Source organism: Anser cygnoides, chromosome 19 (assembly GCF_040182565.1).
Source record: "Anser cygnoides isolate HZ-2024a breed goose chromosome 19, Taihu_goose_T2T_genome, whole genome shotgun sequence".
NCBI lineage: Eukaryota > Metazoa > Chordata > Aves > Anseriformes > Anatidae > Anser > Anser cygnoides.
In genome coordinates this window covers 2,761,543-2,778,976 of record NC_089891.1, presented here as the reverse complement: position 1 = coordinate 2,778,976, position 17,434 = coordinate 2,761,543, and the positions used below count along the sequence as shown (strand labels likewise).

The window sequence follows — 17,434 nt, the reverse complement described above, 5'->3', positions numbered from 1 at the left end:
GGGGGGGGAGGAAAAATGGCTGGGAATGGGTGAATGTCATATAAATAGCAGTAAAACTGTTAAATCTATTTGCATTTCACACCCAATAATTTTAGACTCCACCTCGAGAGCACTGCTTGAAAGTCAGCACTTTTAATTGTCCAGTAAATTTCCTTTCAGACAGCTGCTTCATAAACTGCCATTGCTGTGCGCGGTGAGAAAAAACAGATAAGTGATTTATCTGGGGATGGAGACCAAAACGGCCGTTTGTGTGTCACTGGTTCCCCCCTCTGTTTCACTGAAACCAGCACGTGAGGGCGTTTGGTTGCAGATCTGAGTCCGTCCTCGGATGCTGACCCAGACCCAGCAGCTCCAGCCTGGAGGGTTGAGATGTGGCTTGGCCACCACAGCCAAAGGTGGTCCCTGGAGGGTCCGTAGGTCACCCTGCCCACCAACCCTGCCATCGGCTGCCTGTGCCCAGTAAATCACGCTCTGCCGGGCAGGGAATATGCAAGCTTTTTACATGCAGCCATAAAGTAATGGCTTATAATTCAATTAGAGCTTGGGAAAATCTGCTGAGTTATGTCACGTCTATTTAGCCTGGCATTGGATTCTTGGAGGTCTAAGAACATGGCTAAGGGGGAATTGAGGTGTGGTGTTTTTTTTTAGTTCCCTTTTTTATTAAAAAAAAAAAAAAGTGGGGGATGGGGATTCTGGACATAAATGTTTATGGGATTGTTGCAGCAGCTGAAGGATTGTTCAGTGTCCTCAGAAATGGGCAGAGAGACCAGCCTGGTTGGGTTTGCACAACAGCTTCACAGAGAGCTTCCACTCTGGCCACTGCTGCTTTGTATGTCCCATTTCTGAGTCTTTATGGACACGTATCTCTTGATCTTCACAAAGCTCCACTTCTCCCTTCCTCTTCCTTTTCCTTTCCCTGTGTCTTGTCCTTCTCTGCCACCTCCGTCCTTCCTGTCTCCCTGCTGAAGCCCGCACAGCACTGCTGAGCCCAGCAGGGGTGCTGAGCTGCTCCAGGTCCTCTGCGGTCACCCAGCGATGAGCACCCGTAGCGGGACTGGGGGAGAAGGTGGGGCAATAGGAAGCAGTGGTGCTGGGAGGGAGATCCTGCAAGGCAGCGGGGGGAAGAGAAGATGAGGAGCTAGAGACCAGAGGGGCACTGACCATGTGAAAAAGGCCATGATTTAGGGAACTTTTTAATACCGTGGACCTGCTCAGATTTTTTGTTGTTGTTGATTTTTCTTCATTATAAAAATTATATATATATATAAAGTAATATTATAATATACAATAAAAATAATATAAATAACAATTATATATATATGTATATACATTGCAAAAGAAAGCTACACCTGTACTGCAAGGCTGGTTGGGTGGAAAATCAGTTAAAGAAAAAAGAAAAAGAGGATAGAAATTCAGATTCTTGACAAAACCAGCCTGCACGGTCTCCTCTGGGTGCCTTTCCCTGGTGCTGCCCCCACGTAGGCACACCAGCCCACGCTCAGCCACGTGCAGCGGGACGGGGACTTGGGGCAGCTCTGCAGGGGTTTGCTCGCAGTCCGTGCACCCGAGCCGCCTCTGCCCCGCGGTCACAGATGCAACAGCAAAGTGTGTGTGCGTGTGGTGTTAACGCTTGCAAGCAGTTCTATTTTTTTTTTGATCAGCTGCTTAATAATGAGGACATTACTGTTTCTTTATTCATTTTTTAAAGGTCCTGTGTGATTACAAATAGATTTATGTACCAGCTATTGTTTAGATAGGTACAGTAAAGTAACCACCAGCCCTGTCTATTGATGCATGTGCTTTATCATGCATTTAATAGTCTTATTTCTCTGTAATGAATGAGTCCTCCAGCGGGAAATAAATTGAAATGCCAGTTTAGGGATCAATCAGTGCACATATGCAGCCTCTATAATGGGAAGTTCATGTTCTGTAGTGAAGGTATTTTTCTGGAATGGCTTGGCTGCACTTTGTTACCACAGGTCTTGGCTTTCTTAAGGTTCAAGTCCAGAAGAAATGGATTAGCTGGTTCTGGAAAAAAATCAGAATTGAAAGAAAATATACTGAAAATATGTATGTTCCCAGATGATAAAGATGCAGTTCGTAATTGCTCTGCGTTTGTGAGACATTTACTTAGAGAAAAGCAACAGAAACGCAGCGCCTGAGTGCAGCCCTGTCTGCATTCAGGTGGGAGAAGTCCCCATCAAGGCTCAGCACCGTGGGGGGCTGTGGGGGTCCACTGGAAAGCTCCATGTGCTTCAAACTGGGCAGAGGACTGCAAGTCTGCAGGGCCAGACCACATTTCCAGAATAGCAATAAAACAAAGGATTAGAGGATGGGACTTCTTCAGGGCCTGTTGGATGAGCAGGGCAGACTTTCCTGCCTGCTGGCGCTCATGCTGAACCCCCCATCCTTTCCTGGCCTGACCGTGCGGCTGCGCTGGGTAGAAATGAGGGAATGTGGCTTAATTACCAAGGTGTTCCGAAGGTCTGATCCAAAGCTTGTTTGAAATGATGAAGTTTCCTTGCTGTCTTCAATGACTCCCATAGCAGGAGCAGAGCCAAAGGAGTTCGGTATCGACAGCCTGGAGGCTTCAGTTTGAGTTTGGGTGTCTTTGCCTTGGCTTTCTCAGGCAAGTTTTCATCCTAGGGGTAGCGTTCAGCCCCCCCTAATTCAACTAATCTCACCCCAGTTGCCTCCCTCTGGAGTCAGTGGGGAGCGATGAGCACCAAGAGAGGACAACTCACCCCGCCAGGTCGTCCTAAATCCCCCCAGTGCCCCCGGAGAGCTGCAGCCCTCGCCCACGCCACCCTTGCAGCTGGAGAGGAGCACAGACATTACTGCAAGTGTCAGCTGCGAATGTGATTTTAATGCCAGGCAGGAAAGAATATGTTAAAAGTTAATTTGCCATAAAATATGTCCAAGCCCCTTTTTTTTGCTTTTACAAGGGGTTTTTAACCGGGTAGGCTGAAGTGGTTTGCGGCAATAACGGGTCTGTCGCAGGGGTGATAGATATCACTTCGCTGATGGTAGAACGACATGAATCAGGCTTGTCTGCCAGCGTGATCACCTAATTGTGCCGGCAGAGTTCAGCAAGGCCACCGCAGCCGCTCTGATTAGACAGAGTCTGTGGGTTATCCCGCTCCCGAGCCTCATCACTCAGCTCTCAAGGCTGGGGGGAAACACGTCAGGGTGGCTGCCAAGGACTGCACGAAGTGTCCCCGGCAGTGGGCGATTCTCCTTCCCGAGCTGAGCCCAGTATCCTTGAAACGAGATGGAGAAACGCGGGGCGCCTCGGCAGGGGAGGGCGGGAGGTGGATGAACGGTAAGAGCTCTTCTTGCGTCTTCGGTAATATTGATCTTGCCATTAATAATGCGACGAACCTTAAGTGAAATTCGAGTGTCAGTGCCAAGGCAGGTTATTTCTGTCATAAACGGGACATCAGGCAGCTTGAGAACACTGATATTAAGGTGGATGGAAAGGAGAGAGGGAGAACGAGACGGTGCTTCTCGGGAGCCCGTGCTTTGTAGGGGGGAGAGAGAAGGTTTCACCGTGGGGATGCGGTTCAGGGGAAGTTCAGTGCTTCTCCGGCCTGGAGACCACAAAACAAAACACCCCACAAATTCTACAGGCCCCTCATTTTCTGACAAGTAATTGCAGCTCCTCCTGCAAGGCTGCACCGTGGCCTCTCCCTCCTTCACAAGTCGAGCAGCTCAGGCAACCTTCCCTCCTTCTTCCCATTTTCAACATTTCTCATTTTTATTGTTATTTTCCTTGACTCCTGGGAGTTATTTTCAAATATTACAAACCAAAGATTTTTCTTTTTCTTCCTTTTTTTTTTTCTGAACCTCTTTTTTTTTTTTTTTTTTTTTTTTTTCTGGCTTCCTTCTCTCTTGAAAAAAATAGTGAATGTTTCTTTTGGAGGCAATATTTTTTGTCAACATCTTTCTCCACATAGTAAACTGCTCCGTTCCCATAGTGCTACATAATATTTCTCCAGTCAGGTGCCTGAAGGCTCTCTAAAAGCAAAAAATGAGGCTCCTAAATGGAGATGAGGCCATGCTGTAAGTCCTCCAGGTCCCTGCGCTTATTGGCTCACCAGGTGGCAGAGTCTGCCTTGAGCAGGCTGGAGCATGGCCAGGCCTCGTGCTTTCTAGTGGTGGGTTCAAAGACATTCCCTCCCCATGCCCCCCAAACCAAACAATCTTTCATTATGTTTCAAATTCACTTCTCAGATGTTTAGTTGTAGGTTTTGTTTCCTGGAAGGGTAGAAGGTTATTGTCAGCCCAGGGTTGGGAAGCGGGCAATGCAACGAGTTACCTGCTTGAATTGCCCTGTTTCTTGGCACTTCTGCTGATTTTGGATGTCTTAAAACACATCTGTATTGTGTGTAGCCATCATTGTGTGTAGTCTTCAGCACCCACCTGGGGTGCTCAGGACCTCAGGCTGGGGGCCACTCTCCTGCATCACCCACAAAATTCTCATCAGCCTTGACTTATCCTGTTAAAATATTGCATTCCCTTCCTCTGAAAACTAAGCCTTGTTGGTCAACAGATAAGGAACTGGGGATAAATAGTTGGCTAGTTAAGAAGCAGCAGAGTGGATTTAGTATCTCAGGGTACCTCAGGCTTTGCTACTGGCTGGTGACATGAAGGGAACTGAATTCTTTCATGGTATTTTGCTGTTGACTGGAAAACATGTACAGGTCACTGGGACCCCAAATCTCATGTTTAATCTTTTTCCTATTGCAACCCTTCCTAAAGGCCTTTGATATGCAGTATTTTCCCTTTCTTCTCAGGGTTTTTAGAGAACATAGGAGACCTCTAACATTTCACATGCTTTAAAAATGCACCTTGGATGATGCAGAACATAACCTTAAAATTTCCTTCCTGTAGCAAATCTCTTTTTTTTTTTAGCATTCAGTGAAGCTACTTAGTTGTTTTTTGTTGTTTTTTTTTTTTTTTGTCTGAATGGCACACAGAGAAGTGTAGATATGTGCTCCAGATTAGATGCAGATACAATGCAAACACACTGCAGAGGAAATCCTGGTGAGGTCAGGTTCCCTCCTCAGATTCTATCTTTGCACTGAGTTGCTCAGCGTAGTAACTCAATCTTATTTAACAGTTCCCTTCAAACCAAGGTGATGTTGTTTTCCAAAGCATTAAAAAGCTGTAGCTAATTACATCTTTATGTCATTAAATATCCAGAACATTGCACATATATTTCAGGAAATGGCATGACCTAATTTACAAACCTATCACCACATGTGCAATGCCCATGAAAGCAATTTCATAAACATTTCTTTGCTTCTTCCAGCTCACTGCCTCCATTTTCAGCAGGGCTTGGTTAAAAGATGCTACCACAAAACCATCCTTTGTGCTGCTTTCTTCCAGGAAAACCCAGCAGTCCTAGACATGTCTCCTGGCTAGAGGGTCTCTTTGGAGAGCTTTCAAACCAGCAGCCCAGGAGAGATTTGAAATGGAGCCTGGCTGCAGAGTATCTGCCACGAGGAGGGAAGAGATCTCAGCAAAACAGCCTGGGCAGGAGACTGGAGAGGGACATTTTCACTGCTAGATGTTGTCTCCTTGGACGTGCAGGGGAGAAATGCAAGAACTCACGTCACTGTTGGGTAGGAGTAAGGGGCTGGAGTCCTGGGCTGGGGGAGGAAGAGCAGTGAGACAGACAAAAGAAAGCTGTGGCTCCTCCCTAGGCAGCGTCTACCAGCACACCTTGACAAGCAGCAGGGTATTTGGGTAAACTGCAACTTAGAACAAAGGGATTTGTCTGCAAGTGGAAAATATGTATTTGGTATGAAGGGCGTTGCCATTTCTGCATGAGAATGGCCAACCCCAAACAGGCAGACGAGACCCAAAATGAGTTAAATATAGACCTGGAAGGTTTATCACCTTTAATGTAATTCACACTGTACCACTGGGATTTGTCACCTGGTTTCTACATGTCTACGTTTCTCAGGTTTTAGATCTTGTCCTTCCAGTCTCCAGGGATGGAAAACATCTCTGGGGGCTGATCGCTTTGCGATCTAAGTATTGGCCCCACCAGCCTATGTATTCCAGCTCTGGTGCCTGTGCCAGGTGGGATTTTGGCAGGCACCCATTGCCATGGGATGGGACTGGTGCCTCCTCCTCCTCACAGTGAGGCTGCAGGCTTCAGGTGCTGGGAACTTCAGTGCTGCAATCATTAGCGGTGCAATTCCCCCCCACCTAGAAACATAATAAAAAATAATAATATAAATATTATTCCCTATCTCCCTCCCAAGCCTTCTGTTTCAAAAAAGACACCACCTTTTAAAAATAAATAAAAATAGTGAGATCAGCTGCTCTCTCCAAGCAAAGCTGGTATTGGTTGCCCGGCCAAGAAGGATGACAAAAACCTTCCCTTTTTTTTTAATCAACATGAAAAACGCCCCTACCCTGCCCTGCCCTACCCACTAGCTCAGCTTCCCATCCGTGACAGCCCCTTCCCTCCCAAACAGGCAACAGATTTCAATTTAGCTTTGAGCGAGGGAAGCTCAATTGGGTTATTAAATTTCACACACTAATTGACACGCCTGCTGTAAAATATAACTTGCACAAACACAATTTATACTAATGACGGGGGGGGGGGAAGGGGGATGCTTTCTGCTTCCAGTGCCTCTCCGGTTCCCCTCTCCGACAGCTCCCATGGGAACCCAGCTTAATTGCACGCGGGCAGCGAGCGGGGTGGGAGGTTAAAGAGGACTAAACACGGCCCCGCTGCTGGGATGTTTCCTGCTCCTGCACCGAGGGGAGGGCAGCGATGGTGTGGGCAGGTTTTGGTGCCCACGCACAGCTCCCCGGGCATGCTGCGCCTCTGCTTATTAAATCCTGAGTGGCAACGGATTAACCTCAGCTGGGTCCCCGGGCACGAGTTAAGCGCTGGTGTTTTACAGCCACGTTTCTGCAGGTCTGTCCAGAGAGCTTCGTTTCCCTGTGACAGGCAGGAGCAGTCTCTGAGTGGCATTTGAATGCCTTCCTCATCCTCCTATTGCTTGGGAAAATGCTGCCATGAACCAATTCTCACTGACGTTTCCCTCCTTGCCATGCTGTTGCAGAGCTTTGGACACAAAGCTCAAGGTGCTTTTTTTGCTCCATTTCCCCACTGTGACAAGTCAAGTTATGACACTAAAGCCATATTCCAGTAAGCGATGGTGCTGCTGAGATGATTTTAGACATGATGGGAGTATCATGTCTGGGCTCTGGTGGCATTTTTGCACAAGTCGTGCCATCCTTCTGAAGCAAAAACCCAGGGACTCACAGGGAGGATGAACATTGCACCATTTCAGTTCATCTTCCCGTTCCCCGCCACTGAGCCGCAGCTGGTCCAGGAGCAAACCCAAAACATGGCCAGGCACCAGGTCCTGCCTGGCCCCTGTTTTGTGAGGAAGGGATTGAATTTGGGCACAGATCATCCCTTTTTCCCGTTCTGGGAAAAGACAAGGCTCGGACCCACTGCCTCGGCCACTCATTAATGCAGAGCATGGATTTCATTACAGTGATTGCTCAATTCTGGTATTACCAAGGCATAAATCTCCCCATCAGGTGCTCTCAGCCCTCAGGCCACAGCCCCCAGCCCAGGTCATCATCCTCAGCCCATCACCCACCCCAAACCCTGCAAGTCCTCAGCTGGGCCCACGGATTTGTGTTGCGGGGGGGCTGATACTGGGGCTGGCTGCCCCTTTGCAGCCACCGGCACCTTTTCTTTACACATTACTCCGCTGGGTCTTTTCGGCCTTTCCCAGGCAGGATCCTAATGCTGGGGTCCCGATGTGGCTGTCCTGAGCAAGGTCTCAGGGATGGATGCCTTCACCAAAACTTCACCAAAAACATCCCAAAAACCTCGCTGCTCCTGGCCTGTCTGTGCCAGAAGGAGTGGGAATCCATGCAGAGACAGCAGAGATCTGCCACCAGCCTGCTTCTCCCTCGTGGTTTTCCCACCACCGTCTTTCTTCTTCCCACTCTGAACTCACAACCTGGTCAAATTATCTGATGTCCCCTAAAGACTTTATCAGCAGAGGAGGCAGCAAGCAGCCACCAAGCTGTGTGTACTGCCCAAATCCCCCTGTGGCCCTCCCATGCTGAAAAGCCCCTGTCTGCCTGCACAGCCCAGCTCCCCCTGCTCGTTGGTGCTTGCTGCCGAGCAGGCCAACGGGAGAGACCTGTCCAAGTGGGATCTTGCACTGTAGCCCCTAAAAGGGGAAAATATTTGGGGCCAGAAAAGCCCTCTTCCTTGCTGCACCAGCTCTGAGCTCCCTCCCCATCACACGGCTGCTCCAGGGCAAGGCACAAAAGCTGGGCAGTTATTTTTTGGCACCCGGGAGGGGAGGAAAGGCGGGGGGACCAGGTGGCAGCCATCCAAAATGGGCAAGCATTTTGGTTTTGTATTTACGGGTATTTTGTCAAGCATAACTGCAGACTGCAACTCTACAAACAGTAATTAACCACAAGCTGTGGGCAATGCTAAAGTGCTTGCCCCCTAACCTGCCGGTACGCAGGAAACCTGAGCTGCTGCTAATAGGTTTGCGGCAGCTGAGTCCATTTCTGGCCCAAACCTATTTGATATGGCTCTCAGATAACGCTGCTGATTATTTTCCTGAGCGCTCCCCCAGCGTTTCCTGTTGCGGGGGTCTTGTCAGTGAGCACAAACAAACAGCAAGGCGAGCGGGGGGCTGCCGAAATCGATACCCCGTCCCGTCCACAGGCACTGGTGTCAACTAGAAATGCCGCTCTGAAGCAGAGCAATTAATTAGCTAAAATGCAAGGCACGCTGACAGGCCTAATTAAGACAGGGACTGACAGTGCCCTGGACTGCCCGCTCTATTTTCCCAGGGGGTCCGTCCCCTCCCCTGCAGCCAGGTGGGCGCACATGGGGCTGCTCCGGGTCCGGAGCTCATCCCAGCCCTGCCCTGCAGCAGCAGCAATGTCCTCCCCGTGCCCCAGCCACCAGGAATTTTCCTCTTTCCTTCCACCAGTTACTTCTTGAGCCACGTCCCAGCACAAGAGACTCCAGCACCCTTTCTAAAGAGCTCATCTCCCAGGTCATCCCTCTTTTATAACGCCAGGTGCCCAGGTTCCCTGTATATAGGGCCAGCTGATTTTGCTTTCGGTCATAGCTTGTAGCCCTGAGTACGCAGCGAAGCTAATTCCTGGGTATCACAACTGACACCGCAGGGCACAGGATCATTCCCAGCAAGGGGATGCTTGGCAGCTCTTTCTGACAGTCAGCTATGTTGTCTGTGCTCTCCCTGCTTCATGCTTTCCCTCTAAATCATTTTATTTAAGGTTGCTCTTCAAGGGATTACTCTCTGGAGCTGACAGACAGACAGGTCTGGCTGTCTCTCCGCTTAGCGCTCTTTTTGTAAATGCTCTTGCTCTATAGCATGTGAGCCCAGGATTAAACGCAGAGAAAGAAACAATTCACTGTGACTTGGTCTGCGACGTCTTTTGAAAGTTAAGTTATGGCTGTTAAATGTTAACACCGCATAATGCCTGTCTTTATCGTATCTTTGCAATAAAGTGATGACATGGCTCTATTATGAGCTGCTCACACAGAAGCTCCCAAACCTACCGTATTGTAACACATTTAATCTCCTTTCCAACCGCCTGAGACTTTCACACCGGCTTTGTCTGCGGTGTTTCTGCGGGCCGGCTGAGCGCTCACACTAAGGCGAAGACGTTTTCCAGAGAAAAGATGAAATCGTCAAGTCCACCCCCGGCTGTGCGAGGCCTGGGAAATCTCACACTTTCCCTCGGCCGCCACAATGCCGGGCTCCCTCGCCTCCGCCAGGCTACCTGTCCTTTTCCCATCCTCAAGGACAGCTGCAAAGTTGCTTATCAGCCTGTAAATCAGCAGCAGCAATAAAACGCTGGCATCCAGAGCAATAGCTTTTGTACTAATGTACTACTTTGCGATTGCTGTGCATAGCCAACATATTAATGACATGAATTCATTACAATAAATGAAGATACTGACTGGCCGGGGGCCAGAGTCGAATAAGGACAAAAAAAAAAAAAAAAAAAAAAAAAAGTTGCTTTTGCTCCTGCCAGTTGGCAAGTATGCGCTGCGAAGTTGAATGTGTTGGATCTGGAGCGCTTTTGGCAAGAGGTGGGAAGAAGTGGCGGCTAAATATAGGAGCCGTGGTGCCAGGCTACCTGGGGAGGGGAAGGGAGGCTGCTTCCTGTGCGATCGGCGCGTGGACGTGACTTCCAGGTGAAACTGGAGGCAAACGGCTTCATCAACAGAGCGATGGCTCAGGCATCACCATGGTAAGAGTGTATTGGGGTAAGAAAAACGGCTCACTGCTGCAATGCACACACTAAAATCAGAGGGTGGGGTGTCATCCACCCATGGACCTGTGGCTGCAGCTCCTTGTCCTTCCACCCGTGGCTCCATCCCTCTCCATCCTCTGGCCCAGCTGTGGCTCTGCTGCCCACTGTGCTGCTCTTTCAATCTGCTCACCTCTATATTGATCGGGGACACGGAGATTATTGAACACCCAGGAAACTGTACTGCAAGAGATTTAAAATCATAGTGTGTTTAGTTTACCAAGGGGAGCTCAGTGCAATATGCACCAGCTGAAAGAAAAGTCTCTTAATAGCAAAGGACTGTTTAATTTAGTAATAAGAGCCAATGCCTGCTAGAGATATTCAAATGAGAGGTAAGGCATGCATTTTTAAGAGTGAGGAAAATTAACCAGTGGAACAAGAGATCAGGAGAGCTGATGGAATCTGTTGCTTGCAAACACAATCTTCCTAATTCTGGAAGTGAAATTATGATCAGCCACGTACCGTTAGGTTAAAAGTTGAGTAATGTTTTATGTTTTATGGACATGTTTTATGACCCATGTTCTACCAGGGTCATATGGGATGGCATAACTGTCTGCATGAGCGCTCTGCAGGCAGCTGAATGTGCAGGATCCAGCTCGGGTCCATCTGTGTACAGAGCATCAGCCCCGACCATGTCTCAGTAGCAGCGTAGGAGAGACACTGGTTTGGGAATGCATGGTTTGGGCTTGGGGCTGGACAGAACAGGCATGGTTTCTGCCTCTCCCTGCTAAGCAGGCTTGCCATTCATTGAAGGGAAGGGATCCCCGTGCAGGCTTATGTATTCCTTACAAACCACGCACGTTGCAAAGTTCTTCTGCACCTGTGCAACTTTTAATGTGACTGTGGATGGAAGTCAAACTCCTCAGCTGTTTTTGTTAGGAAACACCTTTTCTGCCAGCTTCTCATCATGGATTCCTTTCTTTTGCCAAGAGGAACAGAAATAAAACTGTCTATGCTCGGGGAGATGTTGAGCTGTTTCCTGACAGAGCTCTGCTGGGACAGCGTCGCCTGCGCGCCCAAGCACCCAGTCACTGAAATGCTGCGAGGCGAGAGAGCAGTTGCAGGAAACAGAAAGTTTCTGTTCAAACCAAGGCAGCAACTGAAGGCCTTCCCCGCACAAAAACTCCAGCAGGCATTCACGCTTCAGAGGGTCTTCAGAGTTTCCTACGAATTTAGTGGCAAATTCATCTAGAATGAAAGTTGATTAAAGCCCCTGGATAATTACTCGTTTAGCTGCAGAGCGTGTGCTCAAGGAGAAGTGTTGCAAAGCTTTCTAAAGCCTGGAAAGCCCAGTGCCGCAGCTGGAGCTGCCAAGTGAACGGATGTGCCAAGCGGAGCACTGTAATGATATCAGTAACAGTAATTATACAGAGAGAGAGGCAAACACTTACCCCATACAACTGCAAATCTGCTACAGCCTTGTGCAAGGGTATGTCTGTGCGGTGCCTCCAGTGGGAGCCTGGCTGGGGCTGAATGTGCAAGTGGACCCTTTCTGAGGCTCCTGTGTTGAAGTTTTCCCTTGCTGCCTCCCTCAGCTCCTGGCTCTGTAGCCAGGGGCTCCCTGGCAGTGCTGCGCACCGGGCATGGCTCTGCTGCAGGCGTTGGGGTCCCGGCACTCTGCGTCAGCTCAGCATCTGTCCCAGCTGCTTGGGAAAAAACTCAGCAAGCACTCAGATCCTAAAAGTTTGGTTCAAATAAGGGTTTGTCAGAGGAGCGATGCCCAGGCTGACTGATGCTCATGCATCTGCCGTGGTTCAGCACATTGGCTCCCAGAGTGCTGGGCAAAACAACACAACCTTGCTGCTGGCAGCACCCTGCAAATAAAAAATAAAATAAAAATAAAATTTAAAGTAAAAAATTAATAATAAAAAAATAAATAAACTAATAGAAACAGAGCAAAAGGCAACCATCCCAGAGAAAGAACTGCCCTCGTAGTGCGGGATCGGAGGGGTGGAGTAATTGTCCCAGGCACCGTGTCATTCTCTCCAATCCAGGCCATCACAAGTAGCATTTAAGGTCATTTCTCTCCTATTAGAGTGGAGCCCGGGGATGCGAGGGGCTAAGCCCCGCATTAGGCCATGCTGCAGAGCTCAGAGAGGGGCTGACCCTATTAGCGTACAAATTGCAGGTTTTCAGAAGCTGTCTTCTGAAAGTCCCCTCAATGTGCTGTTTTCCTTGACTCTTACTAGGAAGCTAAAAATTTTAGTCTAATTGTGACCCAGACATGCTTGTTTGTACTATCTGAGTTTGTATGCAAGTTTGCCCACTCCTTAAGTCGATTTTGACATTGCATGCTGAGCTGAGTGCTGCTACTTCAGTTCTTTCTCCCGCTTCTCTCCTGCCCTCTGCTAAGCTCAGCCTCTCTCTCTAACCTATGAGGTTTGTAACACCATGCCCAATGCACTGGGATATAAATGTGGCTGAAGTAAGCAGCAGATGAAGATTCTGGTTGTAGAAAAGGTACCCAAAGTTACCTGTTTAGAAGTTACCTGCTTAGATAATTGGCTCGATTAGGTAATTTAGCTCCATTCATGGCCCATTATTTTAAGAATAGGTCCTGTTATAGGGGACAAAGTATCTTTTACCTGTGCTACTAAAGTGATGCATTCTTAAAAATGCCTGGCATGAAAGAAAGGAGTATATAAGTGATGATTTGGAAACCCAGGGATGAAGTGCCTATCCTGAAAAATAGTGGTCTTCCCCCCAGAAAAAAACAGTGGATAGGATGAGATCTGTACCACCCGCCTTCAGAACTGAAAAAGTAGGGTGCATTAATTCTTTCTGGAGAGGTTCAGCTCCCTCCCCTGCCTCTAGGAAGCTAAAAGAAGTAGCTAGATAAGCAATGCATTTGCTTGTGCGCACCCCCATGCCATGAAGGGGCCGCAGTACATACTGCAGGGCACTGACGCTGCAAAAGGAAGGTGAGCTCCCAGGTGAGCACAGCCTTGGTTTGGCTGCTCGCTTGGTTCCTTTACTTCTTGGAGAGCAACCTCACAGCGTGGGTGGAAGCTGATTTAACTGGGAAGAGGGAAACTCCAGCTGTTCTGGGCAGAGGAGCTGTTGCTATCAATGGAGCCGTGGTGATTGAACTCTGCTAATGACTGGGTTTGCTTTCCAGGGCCCACTGGAGGCTTCCCAGAGAGGCTCCTGCGCTTCCATGGGAGCCGGTCCCAGGCCTCCCGCAGCATCAAGGCTGCTTCCCCTGGTGTAATGAGTGTTTACCCGGGGGTGCTGATACCGGCTGAGTCTGTCACTGCAGGATCAAAACCAGAACTGCGCAGCCCCTGATAAAAAGGCCAGATGTGCCACTTTAATTAATGCAATTTGCTAAACATTGGAACAATTAAGTGCAATGCGATAGTGCAGTAATCTTTGGGGCTAGGAAGTGCCGTCCCCAAGGCATCCCCAGCTGTTCCAGCTTTCCTTTCTACTCTGTCATTTTTATAAATTTAGAAACTTAAAGGATTTGCTAGGGAGCCTCAACATCAAATAAAGGAGACTGAAGATGTGCTGGCGAACACATCAGGAGGGTGAGGGACGGTGCATCCGCAGGTGGTTTGGATAGGGATCTGTTACATGACTGGTCACAACCCAAACACACCCCGAGGCACACGCACACCTACAGCCTGACACAAATAAGCCTCCCGTGAACACCAACAGACACAAACAAATGTGTGTGGAGGAGCTGGGGCCATGGAACACCCCGGACAGCACAAACAAACATCCCACAGCGTGTTCCCACACCCTCTAACACAAAGCAGGCGTCAATACCAGGCTGGGCACACTCCCTCGCGCCTTCCCCTCCCCAGCCCATGCACATGCTCATCCCTTGCATTTGCACATCACAGTATCCTGGATCCCCAAATCAGGTCTTCCTCAATCAGTCTCTGTTCTTGGTCCACCTCAACCCATCCCTTTGCCATCGAGACTGATGCTTTTGGGCTCTTTTGCATTCAGTTCTTTGCTCAGTGCGGTTGCTCACTGCTGGACTCTCTCCTCTTTTGCTCACGCCAAAGCCAAGCTCAGAAATGCCTCCCATTCCAGACGGATTTCATCATATTGGGTCATCACAACCCTGTTCACAAGCTGTGACAGTGAAAGAACAAATCTATGTTCCTTGTTACTCCTGTTCAGCTCATGCAAGAAACAGAAAGCTCCAAAGTTTCTCTTTTAGGCGCAAATCCTCTGGGATTTTCCCACTTAAAAACTGGAGGAAGTAAAAAAGAAACACAATCATGATGGAAAAATGAAGAAGTTTCTTTAAAAGCCCACAGGTTTCAGGGAAAGTGATGGGAAATTAAAGTTGTATGATAAATGGGCTAATTTCCCTAACTGACAGCCCAGACAGCTCGATATAAAAAAAAATCATGTTTGGGTTTCTTGTTTTATTTTGTACCCCCACTATGTGTATGTGCGTACACATTCTTTCTGAAGGAAAGATGTTGCTTTTATACAGCATTGCATGCAAGTAGCTCTACCATCCATTAACAAAACTGTCTGGAAAATGGAAAATGCAATTATCCAAATGTTTTGAACAAATTCTGGGTTTTTCATGTTTACATGAGCCCAGTTTTCCACCTCTCCCTGAGTGCCCTCACCATCTATTATCAAAGAGGTTTGCTCCATCTGGGGGGCGATTTTTCTATGTCAGCAAAGCGAGCAGTGGCAGGTCCATGTCCCACCTCTGCCACCACAGAAGCAGGAAGGTTAAAGCACGTTTAGATGACATTCGTATGACATGGCTTTTTCATCTCCCTTCCCATAAAAAAGCAAAATCTGGTCAGCTAAAATGTTCTGCAAATCCATGCTGAAGGAACTTCACGAACATATATTGGTTACAGATCCCTTTCCTTATGCCTGCACATGTTTCTGGGCTCTCAAGCCATACAGCCTTTTCCAGATATGTGCTTTCTGTGCAACAGGGCTCAATTTTTCAGTTCAAAGTGGGATCTGATTCCAAACTTCCATCAGCCCAGCTAAAGAAGACCCACTCCATGAACCCAGAGGTCCTAAATAAAATGGAATATTTTGCTTGTCCTGAACTACTTCCTTTCCACAGGAAACTGAAAAAATAAATGTTACTTTCTATAGGATGAGTACCTCATTTCACTGACTCCAGCATGATGCTAGCACTGCCTCAGGCCATATCGGAGGCGTAGAAGAGGAGTCTTGTCCACCCTTACAGAAAGATCATTCATTCAGAATCAAGCCCAGCTCTGAAGCGAGCAAGCCACGAATCTGTGTAACTTATTTCGACAAAGGACTACACATGTATTTTTGTTTATTTTCCTCCTCTTTTTACAGAATATGTGAGCTGAAGGCAATTAAAAAACATCACAGGGAAGACAAGAGGGAGCATTGCCCTCTTCCAGCCCACTCAGAGAGGGGAAGGTTCTTGCTAACTTAAACGAGTTTGACAACCTTTAAATATAAACAGCTGATCTGAGCTGCTGAGAATTTTGTTTTTAAAAAAGAAGTTTCTGAGAAGGTTGGCAATGGAATGTCAGCCCTGTCACCATTTCTAGTGCAGTCCAAGTGACAAGGATGAAGAGATGTAATTAGGTCTTGGGAAGAGACGAAGGCTGGGCAGGAAGAGCTGGAGCAGCACCAAGAACACTTCATGAAAAGTGATGCAAAAATCAAAAAGGCTGCAGCTGTCACTGACCTTCAGGGTACGATCACTGCTGTGCTGGGAGAGCGAAGTGCTGGGAAGAGGGTGGAGGTGAGGCCGAGAAGCTGCCCCATGACCGTGCCTTGCCCGTGAAGAGCCATCGCACCCCTCCAGGGGGAAATTAAAGCGTAAGGTGTTGATGAACTTGGGGCACATCCGTGCTGGTCCCCGTGAGGGGTCAGACCAGTGTGAAGGTTATGGATCTCTCAGGTCCTGCTTGAAATCAAAGGCCTTGGGGTCGGTCCCAGATCAGTGGTAAGGAACCACCCATGTTCACGGGGACTTCTTAATCATGCGGCTCCCCTGTGTGCCTTTTGCTGTACGCTCACAAATCATGCTTTAGGACCGGCCATCCAAGCCGTGCCTGGCCAGTGGGGTGTATGATCTACGGTTCCCCGCTGGTTTCCCTCCCGTGAAGCTGGGTGGTTGTGGTGGGCACCCATGGCGTGTCCCACGAGCAGCAGCTCCTGCTCCTACCAGGACCGGGGCTGGGGGCGCAGCCCCAGCACAAGGAGCAGTAATTACACACGGGGCGAGGCGGCACCCACCTGCGGGGCTGGGAACCTCACCTCCAGCAGGAGCATCTGGTTGGTGGCATCTGGTCCTTGGGTGGCTCCTGGGCCCTCTGGTGTCCATGCCGTGGCCTTGTCCCAGCCTATTTCCAGAAGTAGGTATGATTACATTGCTTTGATCCTTTGGAATACTTATACCTGTATGTGTGTCCCTGTCCCATGCACAAATGCATGAAACGGGTACAAAAGCCTCTGCATTAGGTGCAGCCAGATTCTGGGGCAGGTAAGCCTGTACTGTAGCTCTGTAACTGCTCACAGAGGAGCTTTTGGGGGTGAAAACAGCTCCAAGCATGTCCTTGAGTTCTGAGTGGTACATTGGAAGATGGGATTTGTGATGAATGACCCGATAAATCAAATGGATGACAGCTGTCACCTTATTATAAACATACTTCAGGTCTTAGAGTTTCCCCAGTTCAGAGGGGACCATCCAGCTTGACTAGCATCTTCAGGGTTCAAAGGCTGGGAGTTATTTGGCATAGTCCGCTCACCGAGCAGCTAAGAGAATTGTTGCATGCTCAGGCTTGAGGCATTAAAACAGAAACATCTGTATATTTTTTTTCTTCTGGAGCAAAACAGCAGAACAGAGGGGAAATGAGTTCCCAAACCATGAGGCAGCAGCATCCATCTCCACGTTAAGAGTTGCGCTGGCTGCAGGGGGGTGACCGTGAAGCTGGGGGTCCCTTTCCCAGCCCCCAGGGCAGCTCCAGAAGCCCTGGGCCTGGTGGGCTGGGGTCTCTCCTGGAAGAGAAGGAAGGAACACAGAGAAGGGCAGGTAGGCCTGTCCAGCTATGGGGTGGATGTGCCCTCAGCCAGCCTGTTGGATTAAGTTTTT

At 48.7% G+C, this 17,434-nt stretch overlaps 1 long non-coding RNA gene across 3 annotated transcripts in view; it reads right to left on the bottom strand.

Annotated features, from left to right (window-relative positions):
• Positions 1-8,519: 8,519 nt before the first annotated feature.
• LOC125184261 (uncharacterized) overlaps positions 8,520-17,434 on the bottom strand; it is a 29,043-nt gene continuing 20,128 nt past the window's right edge. For 2 of the 3 annotated variants that reach the window (XR_010825822.1, XR_007167994.2), the window contains exons 2-3: positions 11,751-12,173; positions 8,520-10,542 (exon numbers count right to left, since the gene is read on the bottom strand). This is a non-coding gene — a long non-coding RNA (uncharacterized lncRNA). Of the gene's footprint in view, positions 10,543-11,750; positions 12,174-16,599; positions 16,686-17,434 lie in introns of all 3 variants that reach the window. The other variant, XR_010825823.1, reaches the window with a different exon arrangement.